General features: G+C 37.7%; 1 pseudogene; it reads right to left on the reverse strand.

Moving 5' to 3' along the window:
* LOC107748180 (uncharacterized) overlaps positions 1-13,996 on the reverse strand; it is a 73,262-nt pseudogene extending 59,266 nt beyond the window's left edge.
* Positions 13,997-14,298: the final 302 nt, after the last annotated feature.

Consider the following 14,298-nt stretch of genomic DNA (forward strand, 5'->3'; position numbering starts at 1 on the left):
TCGCGGCGGGAATTGGCTCTCCGTCATCGGTGGGCTCGGGCTTTAGCTCCGCACAGCAGGGAGATGGTGGGCTGGGCTCTGGGTCCGGAGTAGCACCGGCGAGATCCCCCTCGGGACAGTGTCCACTCCACAAATGCAGTGAAATTCGCTCAAGGATCTTCCTCGGACGACGGCGCTCTGTACGCGGAGTTTAAACTGGCGGCATAAAATGCACAGAGCGCGTCGTCCGGGTAGCTGGAGAGGTTGGCGAGCACCAGAAATAGTCTGGTGTGGCCCTCGAGCGATCTCTCCCCCTCTGTAATTAAATATTGAGCAACAGTGCATATTATATGTTTATTGTTTTAAATGTCGCTTACTCATTTATGAGAATGACCCAAGTAGAGGACGCATACTCTGTTGCTTGTTTGGTTTATATAATCCTTAGGTGTGTAAATGTATAATTTCCATTTCATTATTTTTTCATTTTCATTTAAATTTGAAGTTAAAATAACTAAAATAAGTGTATTTTAAAGTTTAGAATTAGACAGCCTTTGGCACACAGGCTTATGCTGGTAACTCATCAGTGGACTTTCCTCCTATTTTTCTCATTATCACTAATTAAAGTTTTTATATGAATAAATCTCTGAAGGGAACTGACTGTCTTCAGAAAAGTTTCAGTGGCATTTAAATTTTATCTGATAAAGTAGCGTTTATGAGCAGCACTGCTTTGTTTACAGCCGTTACTGGGGAACCCGCAGTATTTCTGATGTTCCAAAAGTGCTTCCTGCTGGCAGACAATGAATGTGCATTTTCAATAATCCCATCTGCAGTTTTTGTTCAGACCAATGCGAAAATCCACCCACATAACCCCGTTTTAAATTAATATTATAATTTATACTTACGACTCATCTCTTTTCTTAAAAAATGGTTTAAAGGCTCAATTGTGAGGTTTATCATTTTATAATGTATATTGTTTTTGTGAAAACTGTAAATCAATTGCTAGTTCGTGGTCTACAGCATGAAAGAAAGCCATTATAACATGTACATGAAAAAATTAGAAAAATTGGACACAACTGTGGGGCACCATTGTGCAGCAGCAAGCATCACAACAAAAAAAGGATCCTCAAGGCTGATCTAGGTAAATGTGTGCAAATATATAGGGCCCGATTCCTATATTTTGCCTGGGGCTCCCAGATCACTAAATCCGCCCCTGAATGTAATTGTATAAGATTGTTTCTTACTTTATGACGAGTTATTGTAATTACTGTCTACTCATTGTTATCTTTGTAATTTTCAAACCACATCTATACAAATGCCCACTGTCAGAGACTTTGAACAAAAAATGTCCTATGATCTGACTGTGCTGTCAATTCTTAATTATCTTATTAAAATCTGGAACTGAATCCTGCCTCGGGTGTCCTTACTGACACACCAATGCGAACACAACACTACCTGGACTAGTGCACATACAATTATAATTAATAATTTCCCACATAACCTACTTTGCATCATGTACACTGTCCAGATCATTTTTGAAAATCTGCTATAGAAATATGTTCCTAAACTGTAACATAAGCATATGCATTTCATAAAAGTAATATGACTGAAACACAGCATGAATGGTACTTTTAATGGTTTTTTTTCACATCATTTGTATAAACATGAATCTGATTGTCTTTGTTACTGTAGCACTTCTTCTTTAGTAAAATAAGATGATTGTAGTATATTACAATTCATATAAATCATTATATCATTATTTTTATGTTTGTAGGTAAAGAGACAATGTCCACATGAACTAAGGAAACATTGAGAAACCCAAAACCAGTGTGGCATCAGTGCCACATTCATTAAAATGCCACTAGAAAATTGTATTTTGTGTGTGTGTGTGTATGTGTGTGTTTGTTAAACTAAAAGAGGGTCAGGACACTCATCAGAGGAACAAGTAACAGCATCAGAGAACCACATAGAAAAGAAGCCTCAGATACCTTCACTTGATCTGGGACCCACTTATCTGTGAACAGGAAATAGAATGTGACACAGTGAATTGTAATGTATTCACAGCAGAAATCATCAGAAACCTTCATTTACAAATGACTAAAATAAACAAAATGTTCACCTGTGTTCCCTTCAGACAACATAAGAGGACCCATGGATATGGAAGCACTGTCATGGAAATCCACAGACCTGTGCTCTCTCTGCTGGTGTCCAGAGTTACAGTCCTAAAAAAGAAAAACAGAAAACATGAAACAGGTGTGCACAAAGTGTGAACAGATCACACAACAGATCCAGGTTTTCACAACAAAATCCACTCAATTGCTTCTCAAAACTTGCCCAAAACTAGCCTAATTGCATTCTGGGGGGTAAATATCGCATTAGTGGGGTCGCTTCAACCCATGCAGTTGAATAACTACCCGCGGCAACAGTGGAAAAAGTAGCCAAATTCCGTGGGAAAACTGTGGACGTGGCAACAGTTGCGCAGCTTACTAACACGGAGTACATAAAGTAAGGGATTATGCATTTATTTATCATATGATCTGCCGCAGAACCCAGCGAAATTATGCACAGGCACTGGGCAGTATGAAAAATAAAGACAAGGATGTTTTGCTTGTATATAGAGTTGTCACTGTAATACTTTAGAATTCTGACACATCACCGTACTTCCACTGACTACCTTTCGCAACTGTCTTGATAACTTTGGGTATGTAAAATCTTTGAAGTGACTCCCATGAGCACAGAATCATGATGAATGTTGATCTAGAGTGACGTGAAATTCGCATGAATTCTGATATGACTGTTCACACTGCGTCGCATTGCAAACCATCGGATCTGTATCGCATTTAGTACCACATATGGAAGCGGTACAAATCGGAAATGAAAAGTTCAGATTCAGATGTGGTTTGTTCACACTGTCATGACAAAAACAGATCTGAGTCACATGTGAGCAAAAAAAAGTCAGATGTGGGCCACATTTGCCTGCAGTGTGAACATAGCCTTAGTTATTAAACCTCAACACCATAGACACTAAGGGTGATGTTTTCCTGCCGATATTTATCATATGATTAAAGCAGGTTATCAATGGCAGATTCGGAAATCATTACAACTTTTAAACTCACTGTTGAGCAGCGATTGCTTGACAGAAGGCAAAGGTGAACAGCACAGTGCAGGTAAAGCTTAGTGGAGTTTGCAGTGAAGACAAACATCCTGAAGGAGAAACGGCTGGATGTCGAGACGCCGTTCTGCAGCAGCTCCACTGTGTCGTCATTTGTATTGGGACACCTGAGAATAGCAATTATGACGATCAACAAATCCAATTTTGATTTCAATAGAGAAATAAAACCCTAAAGGGATTTCTGGTAAATCATGACATTTGCATTCCATGTGCAAACAAAAATGAAATCAGGAATAGAAACAGCTTTACTCTGTGACGATGAGATCCCAGCGGAGACTGTAATCAGGATCATTCACAGGTGTAGCCCAACAAGTCTCCATAACTGAGGCAAACTGGCGGCTGTCAACCCCCTCAACACGAACTTCCACATTCATCTTCTGGTCGAGCTCTGCATCCACTTTACCAGTGAAGGGCCGGGTAAACTCATCATCCTCATATGGAATCATCCGAACCTGATATCTGCCTTCACCAGCGGGAAGAGTCTTGTGCACAATGCTGTTAAAATAACGAACAGATTGGTTTTAAAATTATTGTTTTAAGGGTAAAATCAGGGCTCGAATTGAGGGGGGATGCCATACCCCTGGTTGAAAAAAAATGACAAAAAGCATCCCCTCAGTAAAACCACCATCCCCCCTTACCATCCCCTTTAGACTAATAATGTGTATTATGTAAAACATATCATGCAAATGAAATGTTAAAATTCTCTACGTATGATAATTCACGAACTAAATAATGGCGATTGGCCAATCAGAACTCTGTACTGTAACAAGCTGCGCACAAGCGTAATTTTTCGCGCAAAATGGTTCAAGCGCAACTTTTAAAGTTCTTTAAAAAGAAGACAACTGAAGGTATGATTTTTCCTAGATTAGAATTTAAAGACATTCCCCTGACATATGTTATTGTGCTTTATGTGATTGTGAGGGACTGAGAGACAATAGCAGAGCTGATATTATCGAGTCATCGACTTTGCATTGCAAAAACCAAACAAAAACACATCTTGAGAGTCCAAAAGTATTCACTGCGCGATGAAGCCTATTAGGCCATGTCCACATGTACACGGGTATTTTTATAAACTGTGTTTTTCCTCCTTCCGTTTAAAAAAAAATCTCCGTCCACATGAAAACGCAAACGCATGCAATGAAGCACTGTCAAGAGCATGCCAAACCAACAGGTGGCGATATAATCTCAACCGTAAAGCCATGTTGGCCAATCAGAAGCCTGAAAAAGTTTCCAGTAGGCGGAGATAACAGCGCATGCTCCGACGTCACAAGCCAAAAACTCTGGTTTCGCTGTCTACATGATAACACAGAAACCGGAGTTTTTGAAAATCTTCACCCTGGCAGGCATTTTCAAAAATGTTCGGTTTCAGTGAACTGGTGCTGCGTTTTGCGTGTGGACGAATGGCCAAACTGCGTAGAAAAAGCTGCGGTTTTAAAAAAATAACTGCATTCGTGTGGACAGGGCCTTAGAATGCCGTTAGAATGCTCTTATAATTCAAGCAATGAAAGAAAAAATGCCCATGTATGAATTTTTATGTTTTTATATTCATTGCACAAGTAATGTACTTTTCTGAATATCAGCACATGTGCGCGAGCACAAATGTGCTATTAATTTTACACATTTGGAAACCGTGAGTAGCAACACAGTGTTTCATTCCTTGAATGAATTAGTTTTTGAACGAATCGAGTGAGTCAGTGATTCAACGCTCCATTCAGATGGACTCCCTTGTTTCATTTCTCATTGAATCAGCTGTTTTGAACGAATCGTTTGATTTGAATGATTCAATAAATCATTTATTAAAATAGAGACTTGCTGCCACCTACTGGCGGTTTTATTATCATCATTATTTATCCATGACAGGCCTGAACCAGCCAAGGTGCCAGCACAAAAAACACATTCAGCAAAATATTGTTTAATTATCATTATTGACCAAAATTCCTCCATTTCAGACCCCAGAAGGAAAAAGGCTTATAAATAATAGTTTGTTTAATAAGGCTAATTCTTTATTAAATAAAAACCTTTTTAAAATTTAGACCCATATAACCCCCCCCACACACACACACACACACACATACCACACCACCACACCATCCCCACTAAAGAAAATTTAAAATTCAACCACTGGGTAAAATATATAATCTTAGTTTAGAGAATATTACTATATTTACTTTTTTAGACATATATTTTTCTGCTTATGAGATTAGTTCACTCAAAAACATTTTCATCATTATTCATCATCAAAATGCACTTGTGTATTTTTTTTGTTTGTGTTTTTTTTTTTTTTTAACTTGAAAGTCCTCAAGAGGATTTGAACAATTTGACATTGAGAAAATTTCCATTATGCGAACTAATCAGAAATCATATTTGACTCACACCTCTCCAGTGGGTTGATTTGCGCATTCATGGAAAGTGTTTGTGTTTGAGGATAAACACAGCTGAAAGGAAGCTTAAGGATTTTCTCTCTGCTGATGAGACCTTCTGACCTCGGTGTCCCCAGAATAAAGTTACTGTAGATGAAGTGGGTGCCGTTGGCCTGTGGACCACAGATATACATATGCTTGTAATTTAGCTCAAATTTAAAAATAGCACTCAAGTGAAATAATGGTGGGGTATATATTAATGGTGGAGAATGCAGGCACAAGTTTCAGTCTTGTGCACCCTTTCCTACTGAATCTTTTTGAGACTTTGACTAGTCTCTAGGTTGGACTGTTTGGGCCCTCCAAAGAATCAATCTGTAACAAACTGTAAGAGCCCAACAATCTTCCCTAGATATTTCTCAAATCTCAAAGAGATTCCCCAGGTGGTCAAATCTAACTCTACTGGTTCTATCAGGCATTACACATGTTTGGATGGTGTATTTGAATGTGTTACACATAGTTTAGTCCTACCACAAGATTTGTGCCACAGATGTGTTCATCGTTATCAAAATGGAATTCCACTCTGCCATTCCGGACCGTTCCTTTGCAGCTGGGATCATTGAGGTGTAAGACGTCAGCTGGAAAACCAGCCTCAAAGAGCTGACAGCGAGACACAGATATGGAGCCAGAGCTGCTTTCACAGGTTTCCGAGAAATCTGAGAGAAAAAACGCCAGTGTAATTAATGACTGAAGAACAATGTATGTTTTCACATTTTGTTGTGGAATGATACCAACCAAAAGAGTCAGCTTGTGGTCTGGATTGGTCGTCATTACATAAACAGCCATAAACAGCATTTTTCATTCTGCACCTTTCGTCCTCAGAGCAGCTGAGTTCAGAGCAGGGATTTCTATTAACTAGGAGGAGAAGTTGTTTTGTAAAATAGTGTCTGCTAAATGCAAAAATGTAAATGTAATAAATGACACAATTAATTTATTTACTTTATTTCTCTTCTCTTCTTACAAACAATTTAACAATTTAATTAAATGACCATTTAATTTCCCCTTGGGGATCAATAAAGTTAATCTAAATCTAAAACACAAATTTACAAGACTGCTTAGTTACCCAGTGTCATAATCAACCAATTCTCAGCTTTACATATTACCCAAACAACAGAACGAAAATTTCCATGTTTATCATAACAAAGTGAAGTGAATTCAAGCTGTTACATTACCATATAAAAAAAAATTCTGGCCCCTTGACTGATTATTGCTCTTGATCTAATGTTAAGATTTTCAGAGTCACACATTACTTGAGAAGAATGTTGATTGTTGGTGGCTGTAGCAGGGGTCCACAAGGCTAGCTGTTTTATGGACACATAAAACCAAAAACGGAGTGTCTAAGTGCAAATAGCCCACCTTGTTGGCAGAGATTATTTACACTAACTTTACCCACAAACGTGTAGTTGGGCTAGACAACATTACAAAAGATGCCTGCTGACTAGCGGCTCCAGTGTCATAGGTAATGTTTTCATGCTATCGACCCGTGTTAGAATTCGCCTTTTGCCGAACTCGTTCTTCTCCCTTTTCACATCATATATCACATCACAAAGGCATTTATTTTCAATAAAATGAGGGAAATAGACGAAAAGTGTAATATAAAGTGACTCATGGGTGTTGATCGGTTAGGGTTAGGAATAGGTGTAGTGAAGGCTTTATTGTCCCAAAGCTCCAAGCTTACTTAAGCTCCAGTTACATTTATGTTTTAAGTGAATTTTGTGTATTCTTTGAGCCAAATCACCAATTAAAGTACACTATAAAGTTATATAAATGAATGAATGAATGATGCATTTATATAGCGCTTTATTGTGTATTGCTGTACATCCAAAGCACTTTACAATCATGTGGTGGGTCTCTCCACAACCACCAGTTTTAAAAGGCTATCAAATTCCTCTCAGACTCTTTTCCCTTTTATCCATGTACAGTACATGCATGCTATTAAGAAATTTCCTGCCTCTGATGGTTGAGGACTGCAAACAGTTTGGAGTTATGAAAAGGCTTATTAAAGTCTGATAAACACTTTTCATTGTTAATAAAATTAGACTCAAGTTCAGTTCTTCACTCTGGATAACCATCTTTTACGTTGGTTCATTGTTTATTTTCATAGTTTAAAAATAGGCAGCGGCTATTTGCACTAAGTGTAAATAGTAATAGATGCTATTTACACTAATTTCAAATAGCGATGGATGCTATTTACACTGTGTAAATAGCGATAGATGCTATTTATACTAAGTGCAAATAGCAATTGATGCTATTTACACTAAGTGTAAAAAGCAATTAGATTATATTTACACTAAGTGCAATTCTGTCAGGACCACTATCGTCAAAGATGATTGACAATTAGCATACAGTTTGGATTAGCGGTATGGTTCTGTTCTGGGCAAGAACTCCCTGCGCATCCATGCAGCCTAGCATGGATGAGAGCAGGGAGAGCAGCGATAACCCCCCCAGGGTAAACAGAACAGAACCAACAAATGCATTGCAGATATCGTTAAAGTTCAATAATGTTATGTACACATTTTAGAATTAGTCTGATTCAAAGGAGAACCAGAAGGCTGAATCCCGACTGACAGAGGAGGAGTTGGGGATGGAGGAGGGTAATTAGCTATTGAGCAATGCGAAAACTGCTGATAATACTGAGGGATCTTATATATGAATACTTAGATAGGTGTCGTATCCCCATAGGTTGATGGGGATCAGCTGAGAGTCAGCTGATGCGAGCTTGACTAACGTGACCTGCCAGAACTAACGCTACGCTAGATATAGCATATTTTCTTAGCAATAGATGCTAAGTGCATATAACGATAGATGCTATTTACACTAAGTGCAAATAACAATAAATGCTATTTACACTAAGTGTAATAGATGCTATTTACACTAAGTTCAAATAGCGATGGATGCTATTTACACTGTGTAAATAGCGATAGATGCTATTTACACTGAGTGCAAATAGCAATAGATGCTATTTACACTAGGTGCAAATAGCATATTTTCTTAGCGATAGATACTATTTACACTAAGTGCAAATAGCGATGGATGCTATTTACACTGTGCTTCATTTTTATTGAAAATAAATGCCTTTCCGATGCGATATGAGATTTGAAAAAGGAGAAAAAAAGTTAGGCAAAAGGCGGGTTTAAACTCGGGTCGATCGCCTCAAAAAGCACGCGCCTTTCCATCTACGCCACTGAAACTGATGTTTGACGAGCGTCTTTTTTCAGTGTTGACTATCCCAATCAGATGTTGGTGGGCGGAGTTAGTGTAAATAGCCTCTGCCAACAAGGCAGCCTATTTGCACTTAGTGTAAATAGACACTCCGTTAAAGATATATTCTCTGTTTATGTTTTCTTGTGAAGAATTAATGCAGCAAGATGATTCAGTCAAGTGCAATGCAGAAGATGAGTCTTCTGTCAAATGTTGTACTTTCCTTCTCATTGGTATTGTATACTCATTCTGTGAGCTGTATTACTTCTGTCTGATGAGATTTTTACTTATATTTTCCGTAGAAATAAATTTTGTGAGGGTGAAAGTCAAGACAATACTTTACCAGTGGTTGTGATTGGTGGAGTAATGGATTCTATGGGTAGGATTGTCTCTGTTGTTGTAGACACTGATGTGATGGACTGACTTGAGGCTTCTGATATTAAGAACATTTTCATGTCAACAACATTTAAAAAAATAAATAAATAATAATAATCCAGAAAACACTAAATGTGACAATGCTCACCTGCACAGTAAGCTCCACAAAATGTTGGCTTAACAAACTCATAAACATTGTAATTTCCAGGGCAGGCTTTGACTCGTATAGGGTGGGATGTGTAATCACAGCAGCCAAACCATGAGGAGACACAGACCTGACGGGTGACCACTCCATCTTCCAGCTGTGGATGAGGGCCGTTGAGCCACAGTGGCTCGTAAGTGCCACACATACCTTCATTAACACATGATTCTGGCATCTGAGCATTTTGACCATTGTCGAACAGCCTGTACCAGCCATTCCACTCCACATTATAATCACACATGCCATAGTAGTAATGGTTGTTGTTGTTATAGTAATAGTTGTCAGTGGCCCTCCAAGGCTCATCCAGACTGGTGTAGTTGTAGCAGGGATCGACAGTTGGGGTGGTGAATGTTACTATTTAAAAAGAAAAAAAAAGAGTACATTAAATACTTAAGATTAGATCTGGCCAGCTCTAAGATAATCTGCATAATTAGTTGTCATATGAATGTTTACAATTCAATTTAGGATAAGCATATTAAATACAACATTAATAAATACCTGCACAATATACAGGAGCAGGGATTGAAAGAGTTGGTATGGTCAATTTGTAGACATAATAATTTCCAGGGCAAGCTTTGACTTGGATTGGTTCAGATCTGTAGTAACTGCACAGGCCATAGTGAGAGCCGTAAATTTCACGAGTAACAACTCCATCTTCAAGACGAGGATGAGAGCCGCCAAGCCACAGAGAAACAGAACCTCCACATGACATGTAGGATATACACCACTCAGGCATCTGAGCACTTGATCCATCAATAAAGAGTCGATACCAGCCATCCCATTCTACACGAGTGTCATCTTGATCAGAGATGTATCCATACATAGACCAGTAATTGAATGTGCTTCTCCAGTAGTTGTCAAGTATGTTGTAGTTATTGCACGGGTCATAGTCTGTGTTATTGAGAAATTATGAGATCAAAACTTTGTGAGGTCAAACCAGTAATTCATAGAAATTATTATGAGAAAGTTAAACCATGTGTACTGTCATTACTGAAATCATTCTAAAATGTTTAAAGGGGTCATATGATGCGATTTCAAGTTTTCCTTTCTCTTTGGAGTGTTACAAGCTGATTGTGCATAGATAAGATCCCTGAAGTTGCAAAGACTAAAGTCTCAAAACCAAAGAGATATTCTTTATCAAAGTTAAGACTCTGCCACGCCCCCCTAAAACGGCTCATTCTAACACGCCCCCACATATCTACCCCACTATGTGGAAATATTTGCATAATCCCGCTGATCTTTAAAAAAAGCATCATATGACCCCTTTAAAAGAATTGTGGGTAAAAAAGCACAGTACCTGTGCAGTATCCTGAACACCCGAGTTGTGGATTCACAAGTTCATAGACATAGTAATTGCCTGGACACGCTTTCACTCTGATGGGGTCTGTCTTGTAATGACAGCAGCTACCCCAATAAAACCCTGCACAGACCTCTCTAGTAACCACTCCATCCTCTATCTGAGGGTGAGGACCATTGAGCCACAGATTATAGTCTGAATTGCAGCTGTATGAATTAACACAGGTCTCTGCCATCTGAATATTCATTCCATAGTTGAAAAGCCGGTACCAGCCATTCCAGGAGAAAGATTCTTCACAAATCCACCCTCCACTTTCATTAGTGGCTCTCCAGGGACGGTCCAAAGACTCATAGTTGTAGCAGGGATCACTGCTGATGCTTTGGAAAGTAACTGTCATGGAGTTTGTAAATGTAATGTTAAAATACTGTATGAACATGGAAGAAATTTAGAGTATTACATCCCAGCTCTGAAGCAACTAAAAACCTTATTCTAACTGGTAAAAACAATTAATTTCATTAACCAATGCAATAAGATATATGTTAAATTATCTAATAAAAAGAGGATTTTATTCTGGATTCTGATATTCAAAAAAAAATCCAGAGAAAACAAGATGCACCTGCACAATATGAAGGCCTGCTGGTCATCACATCTGGCCTGACAAGTTTATAGACGTAATAATCTCCTGGACAGGCTTTTACTTTGATGGATGTGGATCTGTAGTTGTCACACTGGTTAGACCTTATATGACTTGCAAAAACTTCACGGGTCACCACTCCATCCTCAACTCTTGGATGAGAACCGCCAAGATAAAGTCCAGTTTCACCACCACATCCTGTATTACTCACACACCACTCAGACATCTGGGCACTTTCTCCATTCAAATACAGCCGATACCAGCCACTCCATTCAACAAGGGTGTCATCATATTCATAGTAGTCCATGGGGTGATTTGTTTTTTGCCGTATGTCTCTCCAAAATTCATCAAGAGTGTTATAATCATGGCATGGATCAGAGCTGGACATTGTGGGGTCTGAGAGAATCATGTAAAATAAAATAATAATAAATAAATAAAAATACAGTATCTTTCCATTTTTATGCGGATGACGATAAAAAGAAATGACCCTTCTGCTTTATACACTCTACTCTCCTGCCTTGAGGAGGTCAAATTTTGGCTATCCAACAACTTTTTAACTCTAAATGACTCTAAGACTGAGATTATAATTTTTGGTCCATCTGATAAATCTGAGTTTATTAATTCCACCCTGGGCAATCGGTCTGTTTTTAATTCAAGTTGTGTACGTAACCTTGGTGTTCTCATTGATAGTCGGCTAATATTAGATAAACATGTATCCTCCGTCATTGCCTCTAGTTTTTTCCAGCTTCGTTCACTTTCTAAAATAAAGCATTTTCTGTCTGAAAAGTCTCTTGAGACAGTTATTCATGTTTTTATAACTTCGTGTTTGGATTATTGCAGTTCTCTGTTTTACAGTATTTCCACGTCTTAGGTAGCTCGACTTTAACTGCTTAAAAATGCTGCAGCTACATTTTGGGAGCCCTCCATTGGCTTCCAGTCCACTTCAGGATTGACTTCAAAATTATTTTATTTGTGTATAAATTCCTACATAATCTTGCTCCAAAATACCTGTCTGACTTACCATGTCCCTATAACCCTGTAACCTTAACTTATTGACAATCCCTTGTTCAGGGCTGAAACGCAGAGGGGATCGAGCCTTTTTGGTGGTGGGTCCTCGACTGTGGAATAGCTTGCCAGTACTGAATGGCCCCCTCTTTACTAGTTTTTAAATCTCTTCTTAAAACTCATTTGTTCTCCTTAGCCTTCAACATGTCTTAATTGTTGATTTTTGTTTCTGTTTTAGATTTGGTATTTGTGTATTCTGCTCATGTTTATTTTGATTATTTTTTATGTTATATTTTCTATATTGTACTTATTACTTTTCTCACGTACAGCACAGTCTCTAGGCTGTTTTAAAAGTGCTTTAAAAATAAATAAATAAACTAAACTAAACTAAACTACAGTGTTATGTACGTATATTTGGTTTAGAATAAAACAAGAGCTGTGTCTGTATGAAAAAGAAGATATTGGGGTTGTAGACTGCGGATGGAAAACATTAATGTGGCACGCAATTGATATGAATGACAGAATGTATATATTTCCTCAAACATCTATAGGTTTTTCTAGTTAATGCTGGGATTAAAACAGTACATTAATATGATTCTACTATCTATATTAGGATTATTATAGTAGCACTTGTTATCTATTGGCTATATGTCAAGGGGAAATTTCATTTCTAAAAGTACTGCAATGGCTTTGAATAAAAGCATCCTTTTAAAATGTTTAAATGTAAATACTTATTGATAAAGTACAAATATTAAATAATTTCTTAATAATAATCAATTCTGACCAAGAAATAGGTCTATCTAAAAGTATTACTGCACATGTATGGTTCCTGCTCTGTCCAGCAAGTGAAGTCTGGTGTTACTGTTCTGCTGTCTATCATGGATCATCCCACCTGTAACTCCACCCATTTCACCTGTTCGTCATTACCAGCTCATTACATCTACATGCATATACTGTATACATCCTTTCTTCAGTAACTTTCAACCAAATTCTTCCAGCCTTCTTAGTTTCTTTTTTTATTTCTTGCTCGATGTCAACATCAATGCATTTCTGTTAAAGGTTTTAATTCCACCTGACATCTGCCTGATTTGAAGCACTTTTTGACATTTCAATGTAAGCCTGTTTCTGCTTCAATTTCGAAACATTTTGAGATATAATGTCAATTATAGGAAAAAAGGTCACATCTGTGAGAATTAAAATACAAAATGACAAACCAGTTCGATTTTTGAGGATGAGCCTGACAGGCACTAAACCCGGTGTTTATGTCAGCTTGTGCCAATTTTAGCACCAAAATGCCATACTGACTGTTCTTCATTAATGTGGAAACTAATGGAAAAAAAAAATACTAGCCTACTTTATGTCCTGTACAGACCTAACTCATTTACATTGTGTATACACTGTTAATTCTGAATTAACAGAATTCAGAATTATAGAATTTCAACCCAGTTTCTTTTGGAGTCTGCTGTCAACATAAGGATTATTCCTACACATCCTTAATTTCTACATTTGTAATGGAAAGAGGAACAAGTAAAGATTAGATGAAGTGAAATGATTGTACCTGATGTTTGTCCACTGGTTACTTTACCTGTTAAATAAACAAGACAAACATTATGATTTAATATTGGGAAATGATTTTGTCATTTTAAATGACAGATGATGTGCACTCACCATTAATCAGCAGCAGTAGTGACACACACAGTGAGATCAGAAACCTCATTGTGATGAATGGCTCCTCCTGCACACACATATAAAACATACAAACACATTCAAAGTCTCTTGTTTACACTATTTTAGATTTTATTTTTGTGTTTTTGTGCAAATCTGGAAAAAAAAAACACCTTTGATTTACACATTTTGATCCATCAAAAGAGTATCTGTGATCTAAATAGTTATTTGATCCAAACAGGATAAAAAGAAGAGAAATACCTTTACCTGAGGATACAGTGATGATAAACTGCAGCTCTTACAATCTCATCAGTGCCTTTAATAACTGGGGGTGGATCATCACTGGAACAAAAA

Source organism: Sinocyclocheilus rhinocerous, unplaced genomic scaffold (assembly GCF_001515625.1).
Source record: "Sinocyclocheilus rhinocerous isolate Xijiao unplaced genomic scaffold, SAMN03320098_v1.1 scaffold522, whole genome shotgun sequence".
Taxonomy (NCBI): domain Eukaryota; kingdom Metazoa; phylum Chordata; class Actinopteri; order Cypriniformes; family Cyprinidae; genus Sinocyclocheilus; species Sinocyclocheilus rhinocerous.